Here is a 22,742-nt window from a genome sequence, read left to right as displayed (position 1 = left end):
GGCACATGCCTCTGAATGTCTATGAGGCTTCCAGCTAGTTTTTCGTGGGCTAGCATTATTCATATTATTAGAGAAGCCAAAACAGTATATTGAAATCTGTTGTTCTCCTACCCATTAACACCCTGAGAAGTCTCGTTCTCTTTTGTTTAAGCTCATAGCAGTTGGGATACCTCCCATCAGAGTCCGCTAAATTAACATTTAACAATATCTTAAGCTGCTTGAGGCCTGTTTCATCGACCCATCAACACAAGTTGCGAGTTTTCTCTTTGGTGATTCACTTTAAACCCCCAGGAAGCAGATCATTAGTCATGGATTTCGGGAGCTCCAGCCAGGCTCTCCAGTGCTACTAATCGAATCCATTTGAACTGCTAATGTCAAAACATGTTAATGCCAAGAGCACTGGCAACGCCGTGGTCACAATGGAAAATTAATTGTTTGTTTCGCAACTTTTCACACTTGATTATGGCAAAAGACTTTCACATTGAGGGCCGCAGATGGAGTACATCACAAATGCTATTCTAGAGATTGCATTAGCAGACATCTGGCCAGCTGAAGGGGGGCACAGGAGCATGGCAAATGCACTGGCCGGCTGCCGACTGGCATGAGGGACCAACCAGATGTTGTGGGTATTATTTCTAACCACTCTGATGAGTCACAAGAGATGGAAAAAATGCAGCCAGATAGTGCAAAAGAATTGACAAACAATAACAACACAGGAGTATGAAGAAAATAGGCCTGATCTTTGCAAAAATTATATTATGTACATCAATTCATGCATATTTTTTCACCTCATGCAAATATAGCTGAAGTTCACAAATGAACTTTATATGTGTAACTGATGGAGGATTTCACGTAGGTGCGAATCCAAATGCTGATTCATTTACAATGATTGTAAATCAGGTAAGGGTCGACAACAGAAGCAATCGAGAACATATAGATAATCCAGACCAGAAGTTGTTGTCGATTAACAGGCAAGTAGTTAAAACCATAAAACGGTAGGGATGGCTGATGTGAAACTGACGTTTCGACACAGTGTCGAGATCTCAAATCGCAAGTAATTTGAAACACTGCACCGAAGCATGATCCAAAACACCCAGGTCACGTGACTAAAGTGATTCAAAACACCAGGTCACGTGACTACATCGATTCAAAGCATCAGTCATTTCAGAGATGTTTCAAGACCTGGCGAATCTGTATTTGACTGACAGGGTCAGTAAATAACTTCTATCTCATGTAGCCTAGTGGACAGTGTGTGTGCACAGAGTAACTGTGCTGCAAATGAGTTTAAATCCCCACTTGTACAAAAACTCTGAAATTGTGACTTGATGTATTCTAATATTTTGTAAAGACCAAAATAAGACATATTTAGGGTGGCCGAAAAACATGCTGCAATTTAAGAAAGCACATGCAATTACAAAAAAAAACAGCAAATAAAGAAACGATCTTCATCAATTTGACAGCACAAGTGTTGCAAATTTGTCACAACACAAACAAGTGAAGAAGCGCACAGCAACTTGATCACAACACTTGCAAATAAATGTTTTAAGGGGACCAAAGAACCTGATGGACCCTGCTGAGATATGGATGTGTTGTTATGTTGTGTAATCAAGATATTACAATAGAAGAAAAACTACTCGCCTTTCAAAGACCACCAATCACTTCAATGAGCAACAGTCACGACATAACACATCCCTATTTCCTCAAGGTCTGTCATATTTTGGGGTCCCCTATAGAGACATTTCCGTTATGTCACGTGGATATTTGCAAGTGTTATGACCAATTTGCTGCGCGTTTCTTCAATTGTTCGTGTTGTGACCAATTTGCAGCATGTGTCCTGTCAAATTGGTGAAGATCGTTTCTTTTTTTGCTAGTGTTTTCTGTAAGTGCATGTGCTTTCTTAAATTGCAGCGCATTAAGCTTTCTTGGCTACTGTACATATTTATTCACAAAGTTTAATTCGGATGTCAGACCAATGTTAAAACAAAACACGTTACAAGAACAGAGCATTTAAAAACTAAGATCTATAGTTGCATCACCCTGGATTCGAATCCATTATTTCGGCATGATAGTCTGGAACTCTCACAGCTTCACTAAATCACTTGAAACCTCAACTCTACAACATGGGGTTTAATACTTCAATATGCTTAACGGTTTCTTTGGTGAAGCTGCTCTAAAGCAATACATAAAATGACCACTAGTGGTCCCTGTAGAGACTAGTTTCGAAATGTTTCGGAGCTTCGACACATTTGCTTTGACTTTTAGTATTGTTTCAAAAAGCCTCGCTTTGCCCACTATTAGAGAAAGCTAAGATAAACTAGGAACAAGGCTAGGAGTAGATAGCATAAAACACAAGAATCAAAGAACACGGCTAGACAAGAAAATGCAAATGCTAGGTAAAGTTACAGGTTCGTTTTAACTAACAAAACCAACAAACAACACTTAGCAATGTGTGTGAGCAAATCAGACAGAATCAGGAACTGGTGTGTATGTGCGGTGCATGCTGTGATTTGTAATCAGTTTGGTGGCAGAGTTGTAGTTCTTCAGTGATCCGCAGTAGCTAGATCGCTGGTGACTAACAACATGACAGGATATGAAACTTAAGAATATGGAAGGATAATAATATGGATGAATATAGTGTTAAAGTGTTCACATTACAGTAAAAAAAAAAAAACATTTAATGAAGCAAACAAGTAAATTTGCTATTTTGTAAAGGCCAAACATGGCTGAGTAAATGTTCAAATGTATTAATTTACATTACAAATCATGCGTTTCTGTTAAAAAGCATGATTTATACTATAGACTAATAAATTTTAACATTTCTTTAAAGCACCTGAACAGCAAACAAGTAATGTAAAACTACTATTCAACATGATATGATAGTACTGTGCAAATCACTGTGCTGGAATGAGTCTTTATTACTTGAAAATTTACCATACAATAATGATTTGCGTGAGACGCACTAAATGTTTTGGGGTTTTTACAGTTTTTAATGTTTATTTATGTTGGAAATGTTTTTCTATGGGTTTAATATGTGAAGTTTCACAAACTAATTTCGAGAGGAGCATGTGATAGGATTGATTACAGCTGATCCCTATTACTTATCACTAATTAGCCAATCGGATCATTCCAAATTTAATGTAAATATGCAGCCTAAACTTCATTCCTCATCTTCGTTTTGGAAACCCCAACCCCCCACACCCCCCATCCATCCCTTCTCCCTCCTCCTCAATTCAAAGTTTGGGCGACATGGTGGCTCAGTGGCTAACACTGTTGCCCCACAGCAAGGGGGTCGTTGGTTTAAATGCTAGCTGAGCCAGTCGACACTCTCTGTGCAGAGTTTGCATGTTCTCCCCGTGTACTCCGGTTTCCTTCCACAGTCAAAAACATGTGACAAAAGTTAAAGTCACAAGCACCTACTACGTACAAACTGGTGCAGTTGGCGGTCTATTCTTGGGAAGTTATCGAGAACTATCTGATCTCGTATCCCTCCTAATGCTTATTGACCAGGCAGGACCCTTGGGCTCATCTATCTATAAGAAATGTGTAGAATTATTTGTAATACACATAAATATACAATGCATAGCTTTTTAAAATAGCTTTTATGTCCAGTGTTGTTTTTGTATTTATGATTAATTTATGTAACACCGTTGTCCTGCGAGACACGACATATTGTTCCTCTGTATGTCCACACATGTAGCTGAATGATAATAAAGCTCGACTTGACTTGACTTGACTTGTGAGTTTTGGGATATGACAATTAATTGTCTGTTTGAGTGCTCTGCCATAATTTTAATGATTTTTTTTTTGTCCCACTTATTTTTAGCTTTTGTGTATTTATTTCACAAATGATTGTCATTATTTGAGTCATTTGTACTGTAAGCTGTCACATTGCGCTTTTAATCATTAAAGTATCTCAGAACATTTTGTAAATGCCAGAAACAATGACATAAATGTGAGTGCACGATGACTGAACTTTTTGGGTGATTTGTACTTTTTAATTATTTGACATTTATACAAAGATGAATCTTTATTTTTGTTTTATAAGCATAAGAACCTAAAACTGCCAACTATGGCTGGCACAGTGGCCCAGTTGTTAGCAATGTCACCTCACAGCAAGAAGGTCGCTGGTTTGAGTCTTGGCTGAGCCAGTTGGCATTTCTGTGTGGAGTTTGCATGTTCTCCCCGTGTTGGTGTGGGTTTGCTCCGGGTGCTCCGGTTTCCCCCACAGTCCAAAGACATGCGCTATAGGTGAATTGGGAAAGCTAAATTGTCCGTAGTCTATGAGTGTGTCTTTGAATGAATGTGTATGGGTGTTTCCCAGTACTCTGTTGCGGCTGGAAGGGCATCTGCTGCATAAAACATATGCTGGAATAGTTGGTTCATTCCGCTGTGGCGACCTCTGGAACAGAGGTCAAGCCGACTGAATTAATGAATAAACTGCCAACTAACATTGAGTTATTTGTCCAAACAGCTGATTAATTTAGGAATTATGTAAATTATCTTAAAATGAATAGTAATCAAACAGATTTGCATAACTGTAGCTAAAAATTTCAGCAACAAGTTGGAATCTTCACTGTTTTTCAATTAAATTGCAGCTGTTCATATAGAAAAACTACAAACACACGCACATCTCTTTTTTATGCCAATGATTTCATTCAGATAAATGCAATCTTACCTTGTGCTTTATTTCTGTGTCTGCTTTAAAGTAATCAGAAAAAAAGCATATTCTTTGTGCAGTGCAATGACGCTGTACGGTCTGTTTCTGTCCTCCATGTGTGTTTTCAGTTGTTGAACTCTCCTTGACCTGTTGTTGTCGTGGAAACCTTGAAGTCTATTTTTCTAGCTGGATGTCTGTTCGTTTCGAGACTTCGTCTATATCATAAATGCACTGAAGGGCTCTTCCCTTAACACACTTCAGACACTAGTGGGCTGAAGCAAAATACACCTGTTGTCTAAGTTATTTACTTTTATTCTCTGTCTCTCTGTCTCTTTCTCTGTTTTGTTTCAGACCTCAGATGGGTCGGTCATAGGAAGAGTCTTTCATAATTAATGATTTAATTTTGGACCAAAATATGCTGTTCCGAATAGGAAAACAAAAAATTATCAATTTTAGGAGAAACAATGATGGAAATATGGGTAACACAGAGAAGAAAACTGAAAAGAGAGGGGGTGGATGATCTTTAAAGGCTCTTTTAACAAACAGAATTGGGCCAGAGCTGGCATATTTTACATTAACAAATAATGTAAAATGGTGACTGTGGAGGCCATTTGAATACAGTGAACTCATTGTCATGAATGTGAGAGTGTATGGGTGTTTCCCAGTACTGGCTGCAGCTGGAAGGGCATCCGCTGTGTAAAACATATGCTGGATAAGTTGGTGGTTCATTCCGCTGTGGCAACCCCTGATGAATAAAGGGACTAAGCCAAAGGAAAATGAATGAATGAATGAATAATGGTTCTGACTAGTTTTGTTCATTAGGCAACTCTGATTGATTGATTGATTGATTGATTGATTGATCTATTTGTTTTCTCTCTATCATTCTCTGTCTCTAATAATCTCTCTAAATCTCCTCAAGTAGATGCGGGTTTGCATTTATTTTACTGGGAAGACAGATGGAAAGACAGTCACTGTTGTTTTTCTCACCAGCAGAAGAATCAGGGATATTTTGATAATGTAAAATTGTATTTTCTAAAATTCTTGTTACATTAGTTTAATATTGCATAAATAAAACAACACATTCAATTAAAACCATAAAATTCGTCATAAAATAAAATGAGTCCAAGTATTAACCATGTATGAGTTAAAAACAAGTTGGCATACCTTTGCAAATAAACTACCAAAAATCAACAAAGTATTCCTAAACAACCACACATACAATAACCCGGATGGTTTTGTCCATTTTTGACCTATCCATGGTTCACATAACAACCCAAACGGCATTACTAGTGTTACATCTGTGATCTCTGACTCTATTTGCATTAGCTTTTGTATTCCATAGCAGCGATACGCTGTGTTTTTGGCCAACTGGCAGCCTGTATATTTTAAATACTCTTGGGTGAACTGGCTGTAGGCGGGATTCAACCAAAACATAACAGACATCCAATATAAAACACAATACGATTCTTTTTTAAAGTAGTATCTGGCTGTATTGTCTTACAGGAAAACAAATATGTAAACTTGGCACATTTCCTAGATCTCTCAAGAAAAAAATCTGCAATGTAAATGTCCTTGATTCTTAATAAATATATAATGTGGCAGGTGCTATATACATTTCAGAGACTGCAGTGACCCCCAGCTTCTTCAAAAATATACTTTAATCAGATTAAATGTGTTTAAAAAGGATTTAAAGTGGCCCTATTATGCTTTCTTCAGATCCGACATTTCATGTAGGGTGTAATGTACCAGTTTGGAAAAGGTCTATGAAGATTCAAGATCAAAGTGCAGGATAAATGGAGTTATTGTCTCCCAAAAGAAATAGGCGATTCTGAACTGCCTGAAATGAGTCGTCAGTAATTACAGTCTTATACTTCCTGTTCAATCATGTCTAGGTTTGTCAAAGTGACATAGTCCAAGTGTTACATGCTTATTTTGCTGTTTATAGAACATAAAATACACTTCAATTGATTGTGCATATGTATAAATATGGGTGAGCAGGGCAGAAACTAGCATGGGTTTTTTGAAGCACATATGGTTTAAACCTCCATACATAAGTGTGAAATTGAGTATTATTTTTTATATATATTTTTTTTATCTTGATTGAAAGTCAGAAATAAAATAATAGAATGAAGGTGAAAAAATTTGTCATTTCATTAACTACAAAAATTATTTTGGAAGAGAGTTTTCTTTATCGATAATTAAGATAATCTAAATTTACCGTAAGTATATTGTACAGATTAAGATGGTGGTGACAAATAATCCAAAAGTTTCTTCTTTCTTTCTCTTTCTTTCTTTCTTTCTTTCTTTTTTGTAGTGATAACTGAAAACCTGTGCAAATCAAATGATCTTTTGCTTCATCTAATAAATTACCTGGATAATCTGGAATTTTATTTTCCTTGAAGTTTCCTGAATATATATATATATATATATATTTTATTATTATTATTATTTTTTTTTTTAAGAATTCAAGTAGAAAATAAAACCATTGATCAACAAAAAACTGCTGTCTGTTAGACAGGGGTGCGTTTCCCAAACAACGGCATACAGTAACTCAGTGACTGAACTACTATAGTATGATGCATCGTTTGGGAAAAGAACGATGTAGTGATGAATGTTATCCAAACCTTTAGTTTCTCTGTCACAGATCCATTATTTGAACCACATTAGTTTTAAGGTAAAACATCCTTAATGATGCTCTAAACGGGGTGGAGTAACAACTTCTTTAGAGAAAACTATTATCCCCGTAACTATTTTGTGCAAATTGTTTTACAAACACACAATTAAAAAATAAATAAAAATCCAATATTAGTTTTGATAAAAACAACATAATAATTGAAGCATATGTAAATTGCACATATAGGGTCCATGTTTCTCTTACAAATATTATTGAGTAAATTTTAAGTAGTCTATGTTTTGTTTTTTTTTTTTGTCAACTTTTACATCTATGACAAATTCAAACTACAGCAGAAATGTTCTAGCATATAGGCCCAATACAGTGCATATACATTTCTTTAAAAATAACCTACTGTAAATTAAAAGCATTAAAGTATGCTATATATTTTTGTTTTCACAAGCTTTGGAGACATAAGGTAGATTCCACTTTCCATAGGTCACCTATACAGTAGCTTTCGTCAAGAGCCACGCCACGCTACGCCATGCCACGCCTTCAATTGTCAATATGAAGATTGCTAAAACTGAACAGTAAAAATACTCTGAAATCAAATTACACGTAAGAGAGATGACTCTAATGTTTTTTTTTGTTTTGTTTTGTTTTGTTTTTTATCCTTCCGAGTTTAAATGTTGGAACAATCTAAATGAATAGGGCACAGGGGGAATAACTGGGAATAGAATACAACCAGGAACTATGATTCTAACTTCAGCTCTACAGGTGAAGTTGCAACCGTACAAGTACGCAGTTTGCAAATGTTCAATGGAATGATTGATTTGGGAAACGCCAAATTATTGAACTATATTTGTAACAACAGAACTTGCGAACTTAGCTGGCTAATGATGGTTTTCAGAAACGCACCCCTGATTGGTTATTATTTATTTATTTATTGCTGTACAGCAACTTTACTGCAAGTATATGGTACAAATCTAAATGATTTGTATTTATTATTTTTGCATTTAAAACAAAAAAACTTTTATTTTCTACAGCAATAATTAAGTAAACAGCCATAATTAAGTAGATAATTAACAGTATATTTAAATACACTGTAGATATGAGTAAAAATCCCAATAAATTAATTATAAATACAATAAATTAAATACATTTACAGAAAATAACAAAACAAAAAACATTTTACAAGTTAATCAATAATAATATAATAGCATTTTTTTGGTTTAAATTTTTGTATTTTAATTGACTTTTTAAGCACTTTTTTCAAGCGCCATAACATAACTTTTTTGCAAGTTTAATGTGCACATAAATATGGATGAAAAACACCTTTGGTTGTAAGATAAAAAAAATAACTGCAAAAAAGTGTTTTACATACAATAGTCAAGAGAAATTTGAAATAATCTTGTTCGACGTATAATGAGTTGCCCAAATCATAGAGAAATTCTCCTCATGAAGTACATTATCATAATAATAATAAACATAAAGGAAATAATCTCTGACAATTAGAATCAGTTTGACGGTTCAGACCGCAGACCCCCAAACATGAAGATCCCATAAACTCATCAGTTAATATGCTCATTAACCAGGTGTGCAGAATATCTAATTAAATGTGAGGAAATTAATTACGCTGCGATGCATAATCTCTTAGGCAGCGCTAAGATTAATTCCAGTTCTATAATCAAAAGAAGGCTGGAAATAAGTCATTATGCAGTGAAACTGTGTTAAAAACAGGGTGAAATGTCTTTTTGGAGAAAATGAAATGCCTGTCCTGGGGTCCTGGATGAGTTTGGAAGGTCTTCAGAGGCTGAAATGCTGCTTCTGAAGACGTGGTGTGGGTTTTGTCTGATGTAGGCAGGTAATGGTTTTTCATATCCGCCGACAATGATGAATTTTCTTTTTGACATGGTCATTAGTCAAGCTGAGTATCATACTACCTCTTGGGTATTAGTATTGATGCACAGAGACACTTGTGCTGTTATACAGGACACAGAGCTGATTTACCATTGATTCACATTATTACTATTAACCCTGCAGGCTTCATATTAGCCTTAGAGGATGAGCAACATGGTCAAAAATGTTTCCCCCCATATTACTCATCACAATTGTTGAAAACCACATGAATTCAAACACATACATGCAAACATGCGTACATATATAAAGTTTTGATTAACTACAGGGAATCTATCTATCTATCTATCTATCTATCTATCTATCTATCTATCTATCTATCTATCTATCTATCTATCCATCCATCCATCCATCCATCCATCCATCCATCCATCCATCCATCCATCCATCCATCCATCCATCCATCCATCCATCCATCCATCCATCCATCCATCCATCCATCCATCCATCCATCCATCTATCTATCTATCTATCTATCTATCTATCTATCTATCTATCTATCTATCTATCTATCTATCTAGCCATCCATCCATCCATCCATCCATCCATCCACAACTCTGACTGTCCACATAATTTTGTTAATGTAACTTTCAAAACTAAAATAACTTTTAACTATACCTAAATATACATAGTTTGCATTCAAATGATGAAATGCTGGTAATCTCTTCAATCACACAAAGACATACACATTTTTAGCAACACAACACAACCCGATCATCTACAGTAGATGAAAGAGAAATACTGAAAAACTCAATCATCCATATTGCTTATATTTGCTTCCTTTTTTTTCTATAAGTATCAATATTGACTTCTCATCCAGCACTAATTAGGTTTCACGCTGGTTCCAGGACAGACATGCTGTGCGTCTGTGCTTCTTTACGAAGGGATTACAAGCATTGATTAGAAGTCTGTTTATCTAATATGCAGCATATGAAAAGCCTGAAGTCAGTTTCTAACATCTCAACACAATAAGAAATGTATCATTCCCTCCTGTATCTAAACCACACACTTGCAGAAACCAGCTACAGAAAAGCACCGGAAGGTGGAAAGGAGATGATCCCTATTATTTGTGGCCCACAAACCACCCCATCCTGCAGATAACTGGATTGGCATACAGTACAATCACGGGTTTGAGAAGATCTAAACCTCTGACTTCTCATTTGTGAAGATGAAGCTTTCAGTTTATGTAATGAGAGGCTTGAATTAGGATGCTGTATAAACTGCGGCTTGTTTTTCATGACTGTCTGATCTCTCATTTTCATAAACACAGTAAAAAGTGCATTCTTTGTTGAGAATAATCATTCTGTGTAAAGATCATACACAGCATATTATTCCATGGTCTGTAAAAATTCTTGATTCTGATTGGCTATAGAAAATGTGCAATAAAATAGTTTAATGCACTGGTAGTTCCAGACAGTTTTGATTACAGCTCGATATAAATGTGCTGCCCTCAAACATTAGTAGTAACCATCGTAACTCAGTGACAGTATCTCTTCATTCCTTCATTCTTCGAGTCTTCATTTATCTGTGTAATCTTGAGAACATCAACAAGTGCTTCACCAAGTGTTAACAAGGATAAACCACCTTAAAATATGCTCAATAATTTTTGCAAAGAGGTACCCAACACAGGTTAATATGAGCTATTAGATATGTCCATGCCATTTACATGCACACACACAAGCTCTCTCTTTAGCCCTTTTCACACAGTGATACCAGAAAAAAAAATCAGAAATTTCAGAAATTACTTTCACATAGGCAAGGATGTTCCAAAAACACCATTCACACATCCATTCCACAATACATGTAAATTCTGACATCATTGAACAAAAAAAGTCCTGTAAATGTCTGGGCTTGTATTTGTAAACATGAAAGGGGTTTTGTTGTAAAAATTAAATGCACTTCATGGCTCACCTCAACATAGGGATTGTTCACTGATGCCGTATAATCAGGGGCGGGCAAAAATACACTGAAATGTATTTTAAAATAAAATACCAAATGCCTAAATTTCACATGCATCAAAATAAACGACAAAATACAGCAGGCACAAATGTATCAAAATAAAATACTGTATTTTGTATTTTGGAAATACTAAAAAAAACTTTTACATGGGTGTATGACATTTCTCTATAAACCTTCTATCTAATCTAATGGGCCTATTTGATCAATCCCTTCACCATTAAACTGACTTAGTGAAGTAAACTGTTTGACAGCAACAGTGCTTCTCTGAGCAAGTTTACAGTAAGTCAGCTTCTCTGCCAACTCATTCACCTCTACTTCTGTACATGGAGGAGGTATTCATAAACCTCTATTTCTCTTTCATTTTAGCATAAATTTTGTACAAATTTTTATACAGAAAGATCTGTCTTGAAGATAATCTTTTTAATCACTGTAAAAAAAATTTATATAGCACTATTGATCATGAAAATTACCACCATCTTTTAACAGTATTTTATTTTAAAAGGGTGATTTATGAAGAGGCTATTTGAATTTTTTGTTCAAATAATTTTTAATAACTCTAGTTTGTTTTTGTTTTTTTGCAATTGAAATATTCAATATTTAATGTGAAAACATGATTTATTACAACTACTAAAATCTTTGAGTCATTTCCATGAATCATGTTTTTTTGCATTTGTACTCTTCAATGCACAACATAAAACATAATATCTGTTTGTTCATATATATCCTGCTGCTGCCGTGTAGCAGGAGAATTCTGGAGTTTTTAAAATATTTAATATTAAAGTATTATTATTATTATTATTATTATATACTTATTAAGTACTATTAAATATTTCTGTCTCATATACTGTATTCTGCCATTTTGACATCTTTAGTCAGACATCTTTGCTCTTCATTAACTATATAGTGGACCTGCAGACCAGCTACTGGCATCTGAAACAGCCTATGAAGTATTGTAGGAATCGCCACTGTAGGACTTATTTTTAATGTTGTTTGTCTTATTTTCTTGACATCTACATCAGCAATTCATCCAAAACTAATATTGCATGTGCAGTTTACTTATTCTTCCAAAAGTTTTTCAGTTCTTCTTTAACCAGATGATCCACAGTTTACCCCCTTAGTGAACACCAGTACAGGATCTTTAGGTGTTTTATTATTGTAAAGTGCATCTGAACTTCCGCCTGCAGCACTGAGACTGAGAATGATTATGTGCTGAAAGCTCCACATACGGATCTTATAGACTGATATTTTATTCCATCTCATTTCATGTTGATGCTGAATTGTACACTATACTACCATTACATGTTATTGGTCTAGGCATTGTGCAGTATACTATTTTCAATGGTTGTTTACTTGCACTCAAATTCAGTTGTATTATATATACCTTCCATTCTTTCTCCAAGCATTGACCACCTTCTTAATCAATTTTCTGGTCTGATCTCAAGCCTATAGGCAAATAACTGAGAAAGCATCAATCTGAGGCCGCAGTTTTATGATGTCTGTAGACTTCCTACAAAGTATTTTACATTATTTTAAAAATACAAAAATACAAGACACTAAAGTATTTTGATACAAATAATTTATCCATTTTCATAAACTCCATAAAATCTAGTTAACAAGAATTATTTATATTATTTATTAAATTTCCCATTAATTGTAATAACGTCAAACCCAGGGGTGTCCAAACTCAGTCCTGGAGGGTCGGTGTCCTGCAAAGTTTAGTTCCAACCCCAATCAGACAGACCTGGGCTAGCTAATCAAGCTCATACTAAGCCTTCTAGAAACATCCTTGCAGGTGTGTTGAGGCAATTTGGAGCTAAAATCTAAGGGACTCCGGCCCTCCAGGACCGAGTTTGGACACCCCTGGTCTAACCCAACCCCAACCCAACCGTCACAGTAATGTAAAAACAGACCTGGATCAGGAGTCTTCTCTATTAGTATAGCTGATTAACCATGTGGATGGATGATAACAGCCTTCTGAACCTACCAGTAGGCGCAGAAGGCCTATACTGGCCCATATCTATCAGCTGATAACTACTGATAACGCCCATTCAATTGAGTGATAACATTCGAAGCGGCGGTCCATCCATCTATCCATCCATCCATTCATCCATCCATCAATTATGTACCCTATATTCCAATTTGCATTTTTAAAATAAATTTTTAGAGCAATATAGAGTACATATACACTATATCAACTAAACATAATTATTCTCTGGACTTGGACTTTGCCTTATAAAATCTTTTCTTTTATTTTCCACAGAAGAAAGCAAGTCAGTTATATTATGACTGAGGAGGCTGGCTCAAAAATATGTTTCGAAACGCCCATGACTAACCCCAGTTACTATGGAGATGAATGGTAATGTAAAGGGATGGCTCTCTCCAGGTAATCCAGCCCTCCTCGACCGGTCAGTGGCTAAACAGCAGGAAAAGCTGATTGTTTTTGGCTAAATATAGATTTTTCAAGTGACAAAACTATAAATGTAGGACTGACAGAAATTGCTATAATTTGTGAGCGTCTCAGAGAGAGAGAGAGAGAGAGAGAGAGAGAGAGAGAGAGAGAGATGTCAGCTGTGCGTGAGATGTCAGCCAGCTCTGGGTTCTCACCGTTCGCCTCTGCCAGAATGTCTGATTGGAATTTAGCCCATTTTTGAAGAGCTCAACTTAATGAAAGTGCCCATTTTAGTTACGTTACATGCACAGTTCCACTCCCTCCTGGACTGTGATTCAGAAGACTTATCTAACGGTGCTAATAAATGAATGAGGTCAGCTCTGATGAAGAAAAGGAAATCTATAAGATATTTTCGGCGATATCTGATGGGAAAAATATGCTTCAGTGCATAGATGCAACATGAGGAATATTGCCGCAGGGAGACATGAAGAAAATAGTAATCAAACACCTTCATCTCTTTAATAAATAATTTATTTATTTCTCTCTCTCTCTCTCTCTCTCTCTCTCTCTCTCTCTCTGTATATATATATATATATATATATATATATATATATATATATATATATATATATATATATATACATCTGCCCAGTTGATGGAATGAACTCCCTAACTACATCAGAACAGCAGAGTCACTTGCTGTCTTCAAGAAACGACTAAAAACTCAACTGTTTAGTCTCCACTTTCCTTCCAAATCTTAACTGCCTCTCTGGCTATACCTGTTCTCTCTCTCTCTCTCTCTCTCTCTCTCTCTCTCTCTCTCAAAAAAAATAAATAAATAAAAAAAAGTTTTCCAAGAAATGTTTTGCTTAGGGCCCCTAGAACTGTTTTGCTTAGGGCCCCTAGAAATGTTTTGCTTAGGGCTCCTAGCTTTGACAATAGTTATATAATCTGTCAATATGTCTTCAAGTTAACCCTAACTTTTTTCTTAGGTTGTTATGAAGAAGCTGTTTGTTTCAATGTGAGCATAATGTAATGTCAGTGCATCCCACAGGTTTGAAATATACTTGCGGTGGTTGAAATATACCTTTTACCCATCAAATAAATGGTCAACTACATGTGACATACAAAAAATAAAAGTTCAAGCTGCTTTATTGGCATGGCATTTTGTACAGTTTTGCCAAAGCATTTTAGATATGAAGCATGTAATATACAGTTGAGGTCAGAATTATTCAACCCCCTTTAAATTTTCTTTTCTTTTTTAAATATTTCTCAAATGATGTTTAACAGAGCAAGGAAATTTTCACAGTATGTCTGATAATATTTTGTCTTCTGGAGAAAGTCTTATTTGTTTTATTTCAGCTAGAATAAAAGCAGTTTTACATAAAAAAAAAACATTTTATGATCAATATTATTAGCCTTTTTAAGCTACATTTGTTTTCGATATCGTTATACAACGACTTGCATAAATACCCTAACCTGCCTAGTTAACCTAATTAACCCAGTTAAGCCTTTAAATGTCACTTTAAGCTGTATAAAAGTATCTTAAAATATCTAGTAAAATAATATTTACTGTCATCATGGCAAAGATAAAATAAATCAGTTATTAGAAATGAGTTATTAAAACTATTATGTTTAGAAATGCGTTGAAAAAATTGTCTCTCCATTAAACAGAAATTCTGGAAAAAAATTTACCGGGGGGTTAAAAATTCAGGGGATTTAATAATTCTGACATCAACTGTATTTACATTTTCAAATTGATAAAATATACAGCAAATGATAAATAAATGACAGAAAAAATGAATAAAAGCAGTGCTAAAATTTATAATAATTACAAGAATAATATGTAATTTCGTCCTTGAGTATATAGTTAATATAGTCATTTTTCTGAGTTCTTTATTAAAGAATTAAGTATTTAATGTTTCTCTTGCTCTCAAGGTTGTGCGTGTGCAACCAGTAGTGAAGCCAGGCGAAAATAGGCTTAAGTAAAAAGGTAATGCAAAGCAAATAGGATTAACGACAACTTTATAAAGTGAAAGCAAAAATCCCAGACAATTTAGGATATTTAGAAATTACGGCCGGACGCATTTTAATAAGATTGTGTGTGGGAGTGTTGACAGATCTCACATACAAACAAAGTGCAGTACAAAATGTGTAGGGCAAGAGAAGATTTTCCACTGGTTAATTATTCACGAATGATCAATGGGTTAAAATATACTTGGGCGGCCGTTAATATACATGGTCTGGCCACTCTGCCATACACGCCTGATTGGTGGATTGCTGCACAGACGGTTGTCCTTCTGTAAGGTTCTCTCTCTCCACAGAAGAACACTGGAGCTCAGACAGAGTGACCATCAGGTTATTGATCACCTCCCTGACTAAGGCTCTCTCCCCCGATCACTCAGCTTAGATGACCGGTCAGCTCTAGAAAGAGTCCTGGTGGTTCCCAACATCTTCCAATTATGGATTATGGAGGCCACTGTGCTCATTGGAACTTTCAGAGCAGCAGAATTTTTTTCTGTAACCTTCCCCAGCCTTGTGCCTCAGGACAATCCTGTCTCGGAGGTCTACAGACAATTCCTTTGTCTTCATGCTTGGTTTGTGCTTTGACATGCACTGTCAACCCTGGGACCTTATATAGACAGGTGTATGCCTTTTCAAATCATGTCCAATCAACTGAATTTATCACAGGTGAACTCCAATGAAGCTGCTGAAACATCTCAAGAATGATCAGTGGAAACAGAATGTACCTGAGCTCAATCAAGGCTGTGAATACTTATGTTCATGTGAGTTTTCAGGTTTTTTATTTTTATCAAATTTTCAACAATTTCAAAAAATCACATGGTCATTATGGGGTATTGTGTGTAGAATTTTGAGGAAATAAATGAATTTAATCCATTTTGGAATTAGGGTGAAACATAAAAAAATGTGAAAAAACTAAAGTGCTATGAATACTTTCCGGTTGCACAGTATGTGTGGGCAGCACTAAATGCTACAGTTTTTTTTTCACATAAAATGATAAAATCCTGGACAAGTGGAGGTAAAATTCATTTTTATGTCTTTACATAGTGAGACGACAATGAGTATGTGCACATATGAGTATAAATATAAAACCACAGCATTCATTCACAGAGTATGCAGACATGTTATATTTACAGACACTAGAGTACATGCAGATTCACAACAAGCTTCTTATATAAATCTTGAGTTAGTTTATGTGTATAATCAGTTTACTCTGTGAATTTATGCCATATTTTAATCCTGCCATTAATTTTTGCATCTGTAATGTCTTTCAATTACATGACACGGCTCACACAGAGGGGTCCATGGGACCAAAAGTACAAGAACTTTTCTTTTTCCAAAAAAAACATCCTACTTCAGTATTTGTGGTGGCAAGTTTTAGTTTGAAGGAGCCCACTTAATGCTGTATCTCAATGATAAAAAGAGATAATGAATGCAGAAATTGGGCTAATTACAGCCTTATTTCCCACTGGTCAAAAACAGATATCAGTGCCAAGCTAATTACTTTAGAGAGGGGCATGAAATTACATGTTGTGTCTGATAAAAACAGTCTTCGCTAAATAGCGCAGGGTATGAAGAGGACACTTTGACATATTCGAAAAAATCCTCACTGTAAGACACTAATAATTGGGAGTCTTCTCATATTTTTCACATAAAAACGTCAACGAACCGTTATCAATTGTAAAGTTGTTCTAGTCTGATGAAAAGGACTTGTTCATGTCCTTTTTGAAATCATATTCTTTATGATTAATAGCAAAAAGAAACGGATTTTGCTGTATTTCATACTGTATTGTGAGTAAATGTTGACCGTGAATTGGTGATTTTTGTGAACTGTACCTTTAAAGAAGAAGGACACAAAAGACCTGCTCAAATGAGTCAAAGTGAATCCAAAACAGTCACAGATAGTCTGCAAGGCCTCATTAAAAATGCAGTAGAGTATTTTGGGATCTAAACACAATAGTGGCATGAGAAGGGCGCAGACATTGTAGCCAGCTTGAAAAGTGGAACAGAAGTAATGGATTCAGAACATTTCACTACATTCCATGAGCCTTTCGTTTGGGAAAGTATGCGAATATCTTGCTATGGTGTTTGTGCGTGCGTGTGTGCATGTGCGTGTGTGTGTGTGTGTGTATTGATAATTTAAAAGGCTAATGCTGGTCTGTGGTTCCTCCATTCTGTTTTATGACCTTCAGCATCTCTTGTTTCAGAGGCTAACTGTCAAATCTCTGCCCTAAAATGAATCCACATTTATTTATTTTCTGTTTGTTCATTTCTTGCACAGAAACCCTTTAATAAGTTTTATATATCCGAATCACTGCATAAGAGTTGGTATTTTTGACTAGATGTTTAAAAGATATACTTTAAGAGTATTTTTTTATTTACTACTTATGTAACTATTTTATGAAATAACCAGATTTTTTAAATACAACTACTATATACTATATATATAGTAGTTGTATTAGTTGTATTATACACTATCTATTTTTTTCAAAAATTATATATATATATATATATATATATATATATATATATATATATATATATATATATATATATATATATATATATATATATATATATATATATATATATATATGGCTCAATTTTCACCGTCACTACATCATAATGAAGGCATTGTGCACTGTGTTGTTGGGTCTTTCTTAAATGCCCTGTAGTCAGTTCTGTCATGCAGGAATACCCTTTCCATTCTTTGTTTTTTTTTTTTGTAAAGGTTTTGCATGTAATTCAACAGCCCTCCCCCAAAAAAGCAGGACAAGCTCTGACTTATTTTGATTTTTTCCTGATCTGCCATTACATGACTCATTACACACTCCACACAACTCCGCACGTGGGCAGCCATCTTAAATTTGGAAACCCACGTCTGCATATTCATCTCTCCCCAGGAAATTGGAATGTTGTGCTGTCAATGGCCCGTTGCTTTTGGATAAGTACACCACAAATGGACAGAGACCTCATTATCCATCAGAGAGGCAAGTGTTGATGTGGAGACTATAAAAACTCTTACTACTACAAAAAGTTGCTGGTGTTGTTGTTGTTGCTGCTGTTGTTGTTGTTGTTGTTTTCAAGAAAAAAAAATCAACATTCTTAAAGATTTTTTAATATAATAAGCAAAATTAAGTGCTTTTATGCATCTGCCATTGGGGTAAAAATACTTTGAATTCAGTTCAATTCAATAAAAAAATATTTGTTTAGAAATTTCATAAAATAGTTGTTAGGCAGCTTTTCAAAAGGTATTTTAAAAACTCACTGGCACACTTGTTCATTAAGTGTAAACTCACTTAATTTTAAATGGGTGGTCCAGAGTGTAATTTTAAGGCTTGGTTGTGTTTATAAGATGCAAAGCAATGTGTGCTCATGCTTCATTTGTAGAAAATCACCTTGTTTTTTCATATATCTTACTTTGATTACTGCTACTCATAACATGAAAACGACTGTCATATTTCCTAGTTCCTCTGAAAGGCCCGCCCTAAAGAGGCTCTGATTAGTCAGCTAACATAACGTGCTATGATTCGCAGATCAGCTCCATGTCACCAGGAAGCATTACACCCCTACAATCACATGCTTTTGTGCTATGTAAACAGTCAGTCAGAGTCGCTGTTAGCTGTATCAGTTTGTGCCTGAATAAGGCAAAAAATGACACAGAGGACAGCTGAACCTCATGCCTGCTCTCTAAAATAAAATCTAACAAGGGTCTTTCACATATATTCAGAATAAGCGTGTGTAAGTAATATAAAATATTCACATATCTTTTGCGAGTTTGTTATTTGAGATGTAGAACGCAGGAAAGATGGCTGCATAGAGAGACAATTTGTGCGCTGCTGAAGATTGTGGCTGTTTACAGGGGTTTGACCAGCCTGATCTCACGAGAAAATGTAAGTATTTTACATTTTGTCAGTTTAGTGGCTAATTCGTACGAATTCATACGAGTTCAGTCATATAAAATTGTATGATTTTAAAAAGGAGGCTTGGCACCTAACCCCGCCCCTAAACCCAACCGTCATTTGGGGATGAGCAAATCGTACTAAATTGTACGAATTAGATCGTACGAATTCATACGAATTAGCCACTAAATCAAAAAGTTACGAATTGTCGTGAGATTGTGTTTGACTGATAATTATGAATTTGTAGTTAAATTGTTAACGGTGCCAAACAGCATTTCCTGTTATGTACACTCTTGTTTATGTCCTTGCTACAACATACGATTAACGCTAGAAACTGTGCATGTAATAGGTCAATTTTTAAAAAATAAAAACACTTACATGTTGTGGCTCACAATCTTCTATTATAGCTGGAGCTGCTCCTTCTTTGAGGAGTTTTTAGCCGAATCCAGCACTGAACTGGGAGAGAATCTGGAAGCTGTCCTTATGTCAAATGCTAGCTATATGTTTTTTTACATATTAAATTCTCTGGAACATAATTAAAATTAAACTGTAAGCACTTCTCTCTTTGTGTCATGTCCTTCGGAAGCCCAAATACAGAAACAGAACAAGCTCTGTGGAAAAGCAGCATTTGGACAGCATTTTAGCTTTCTCTGCTATAACATTACACGCCTCTGGCCACGCTCCTTTGCTGCGCGGGCTGTATGCGCATGGTGAATATGTGTAACCTGAAGTTGTGATCCCACTAACCCGGATGTATTTTTGTAGTCCCCAAACTACGTTTGTTGTAGGCTTTGCTAAGCTAACTCTGTAAAAGCCAATGTCTCCCTTTGCATTGAACTTTGAGCGTATTACATTCAGAGATGTTGTTTATGTTCACACAGCTACATTACACATCAACTAGAGTTTAAAATATGATATTGTAGTGGACCACCCCTTTTAAGAATTTTTCTAGGCTTGAAGGTTTAGTGCACCCAAAAAATGAAATGTACTCATCCTTCGTTTTTCAAAACCTATTTGAGTTTCTTTCTTCTGTTGAACACAAAAGAAGATCATTTGAATAATTCAGGTTGCTGTCAGCCATTAGCCTCCATTGCATATATTTTTCCTATACTATGGAGGTTGATAGGTCCCAGGAACCAATATTCTTTCAAATATCTTCTTTTGTCTTCAATAGAAGAAAGAACATTTTAAAACATGAAGGAGAGTTAATAATGATAAGGTCATTTTGATGTTTTTGTGAACCATCCCTTTATTGCCTGAAGTTGCTTTTCTTATTTTGTTTTGGAGATCTCCTACAATAGATTTGCATGTAGCCAAGGACAAAAAGACATCTATTCAGCAAATGTGCAACAGGGCTGGGTGATGATGATGATAGCTCAATATTTTTTTTTTATTAAATATACAACAATACACAAACAATATTTGACCTCAATTTCAAGAGTTCACACTTAGCTGATGATTGATAATAAACGGTTTTTGGCATGCTCCCCTGAGAGAGAACCCTGAGCTCAGAAGATCCTTGAGCCCAGGCCTCCTTTCCGTTAAATCGGGAGTAAGTGGAGTCTGAGCTCAGGTAGGTCTCAAGAGTTGGCCTATTCCTTAATTATTAGGGGTTGCCATGGTGGAATGAACCGCCAACTATACCAACATATATGCTTATGCAGTGAATGCCCAGTACAAAAACACTCATATACTTTGCCAATATGGTTTATTCAACTCACTTGTACTGCATGTCTTTGGACTATGGGAGGAAACCAGAGTACTCGGGTGAAACATGTAAACTCAAACCAGCTAACCTCAAACCTGTTGCTGTGAGGTGACAGTGCTAACCACTGAGCTGCCGTGCTGCTCTGTCCTGGATTAATTTAGGAAAGATGGGGAGGAGTAGGGGTTAATGGATGGATTTTTCAAGACTGAGATAACTAAGGTAAGGACATCTAGTTATGTGTGTGTTTGCATTCGTCTGACTGGTAAATCATATGATAGCTAATGCGGGACCAGTCATGGTTAATTATAAGCATGTGATCCTCTTGAAATTACTTTATAAATAAACTTCACTTATTTTTGTAAGATTGACAGCCCATATTGTCTTTGAGCAAGCTAGAAATGTTGTTTAACGTCAAGCGTTTTATTGTTGTTGTTGTTGTTGTTTTTTTGCACTATTTTGATACAGTTCTGATCATAACCAGCAACCAAATCAATTGTGTAGTCTGAACCACCCTTTGGTCACTAAGTATAAAAGGTGCCCTGTTTTGTGGCCAACATGTCCTCAAACCCCAACCTCAGAAGTCTCAAGATGTTTTTGCTTCTTTGGCTTTCATCACCAGTACCATAACCTCTTCAGTGGAAGATATGCTAGTAAACAGGGTAAATAATAGAGAATCTGGTGAATATCAATGTGAAACTGTTTGGTAGTCTTGCCTTGTGGCCATTCAGCCATACATGTTTCATTCTCTGGCACAAACATTGAGTCTGTCTCTCATCTTTTTTTCACAGCCCTCTTTTTTTATTCAGGAAAACATTGTGTACATTACTGAGATAAACCTAAAGTGATACCCTTATGTCGAATGTCAAAATGATTGTGAATGATCAATATTTCCTTAATAAATAAATTAATGAAATCAATAAAATGAATAAATTAAATAAATTCCTTAAATCAGCCACTTTTCAAAATTGAATATTTTGTTGAGTACAGCTTGTACAGTACCGCATCATTAGTATGGTACCTCCTCATGTGTTTTTTTATTCATAAATATTCAATGTCCTTCCTCAGCCTCAGATTTAATAAATATTAATGGACAGAGTTTGGCACGGCATTACCTATTACCCACCTTCAAATATTCCCACAGTTATTAGTACTACTTTTTTGCTTCTCCGCAGCGAATGGCTTTACACTGAAGCGATGCAGCCTTGAGAGACAGACAGAGCAAGATTGGAAAAAATTGGTAACAGCAGAAACATGTTATTTGATTTTCAATGAGCCACGCCACAGTGACCAGAGGGCATAACGTGGGAATACAAAATGTGAGGCATACGATGGTACAGGAATCTAATGGAGCAATCAAAACACCTTAGGAATAAATGTCTTGTAGATTTGGATAAGAGCTACTGTTGATTTGTTTACAGATGCCACTTGTTTTGATGTTTTAGATCAAATTGAATTTTCAAGTGTAGCGTGAAAGTATGAATCATTTCGTGGCAGCATCATTGAAGTGCCATAAAAACACTCAATGGGAAAGTCATAGTTTAACAATATTTTATAATTCCTATTAATAATAATAATGA

General features: G+C 35.5%; 1 protein-coding gene across 1 annotated transcript in view; it reads right to left on the bottom strand.

Moving 5' to 3' along the window:
• shisa9b (shisa family member 9b) overlaps positions 1–22,742 on the bottom strand; it is a 79,241-nt gene that overhangs the window by 15,309 nt on the left and 41,190 nt on the right. The gene's annotated exons all lie outside the window — the stretch shown is intronic.

This window comes from Danio aesculapii, chromosome 3, assembly GCF_903798145.1.
Source record: "Danio aesculapii chromosome 3, fDanAes4.1, whole genome shotgun sequence".
Lineage (NCBI taxonomy): Eukaryota > Metazoa > Chordata > Actinopteri > Cypriniformes > Danionidae > Danio > Danio aesculapii.
Note: the sequence above shows the minus strand (reverse complement) of the source record. Positions and strands in the feature narration are given on the sequence as shown.